The following is a 1,940-nucleotide window of genomic DNA, read 5'->3' on the forward strand; positions in this document are numbered from 1 at the left end:
TTCATTAGAAATCACGACCCGGGCGGACCCAGTGGCATAGTGGTTAACTTCACGTGCACTCTGCTTTGGGGGTCTGGGGTTTGCAGGTTCAGATCCCAGGTGCGGTCCTAGCACTGCTCATCAAGCCATGCTGTGGCAGCATCTCACATAAAATAGAGTAAGACTGGCACAGATGTTAGCTCAGGGCCAATCTTCCTCACACACACAAAAAAGAAATCACGGTGGCCCAAAGATGATAGAAAAGCATCTTTATAGTGCTGAGAGAAAAAAAAAACTGTCAGCCACCATTGAAATTTAGATATACAGGGAAAAATGAAGGTATAGAAATGGTAAATATGAGGGTAAATATAAATAAAAAAATATTAATTGTCTTACTTTTTTTAAAGGACTATTAAATTATTAAAGGACCAAAAAATACTTAACTGACTACACCAAGTGTTGGTAAGGATGAAGAGCAACTGGAACTCCCAGACACTGCAGATGAGCTGTCAAACGGGACTCTGGAAAACTTCCTGGAAGCTCCTTATGAAATTAAACATCTGCTTGACATGTGACCCAGCAATTCTACTCCTAGACATTTACTCAAAAGAAATTTAAAGCGTGTTTACAAAAAGATTTGTACAAAAACGTTCAAGGCAGAGTTATTGATAAATATGAAAGACCGGAAATGGCTAAAATATTCATGAAGAGGTGGGTGAAATAAACAAATTGTAGTATATCCATACGATGGAATGCCATTCAAGAATAAAAAGAAACAAACCATGGATACAGACCACAACATAGACAAATCTCAAAAACATCGTGTTGAGTGAAAAAGGACAGACACAGAAGAGTTAATACTTTATGATTCCCTTTGTATGAAGTTCCAGTGCAGACAAAAATATGGTACAGGGACGAAACTCAGACCAGTGGTTGCCTGGATCAGGAACGAGGGTGGGGTCGACCGGCAAGGGGCACAAAGTGACTTTTTTAAGGTGATGAAAGTGTTGTATCTTGATTGTAGTGGTGGTTCCATGGTTGTAAACATTTGCTCAAATTCAATGACTATTAACTTGAAATGAATTAATTTTATTGTATGTAAATTACATCTCAATAAAGTTTATTTTAAGAGAAAAGAAAAAATTGACTAACTGAAAAGAAATCAGGAAAGAGAAACAAAGAACAGATAGATAAAACCTAAAATGAATTGCACAATGGTAACCCTAAACCCAACCATACGAATAACAAAACAATACTGAAGACACGACGAAACAAAACATGTCTGAGTTGAAGCAAGACTTCGCTCTTGCTCATTCATTTAGCTAATTGAGAATCTCCTCTTTTCATTGAACAAAGTGCACAAAAACAGACAAAATCCTGCTCTCGTGGGGATTAGAGTTTAGTGGGATCATCATATTTTACTTATAGCATGTCATTAATCAACGTGTAATTGCAAAAGGAACAAAATTCAGCAGAGAAATTCATCATGGGGAGGTGAGCCAGCCCGGAGCAGGGTGCGGCCAGAGAAGGTGGCCCTGAACAGGTGATGGGAGTTCAATGGGAGCGGATGGGGGTGTGCAGACACAGGTGGCTACACATGATACCTGGGGTGGGAGAGGACAGGCCCTCTGAAGACTATGAAGTCTTCCACATACCTTCCCTGGAAATTGAAAGGACTGGAAGATGTGTGTCAGCCCATCGAAATAGAATCTCAGTGGAAAACTTCAGAACAGAAAGGTTGTAATATAAGAAGCCTGGGAGGACCCCTGGCGTGATCAAGTTGGGAGGTCATTCCAGGTAACTGTGTATAATGGCAGCAACACCGAATGCAAAGACTGCAAATAATTCTTGAAAGACAGACACAAGGGGTGAAATTATTATTAAAGTCCAGAGTGAACTTTCCGGAAAAAAACCTAGAAGGAAGGAGTTGGAGAGAAGGAAGGAAGGGTAGTGACTTCCCT

This window comes from Equus przewalskii, chromosome 11 (assembly GCF_037783145.1).
Source record: "Equus przewalskii isolate Varuska chromosome 11, EquPr2, whole genome shotgun sequence".
NCBI lineage: Eukaryota > Metazoa > Chordata > Mammalia > Perissodactyla > Equidae > Equus > Equus przewalskii.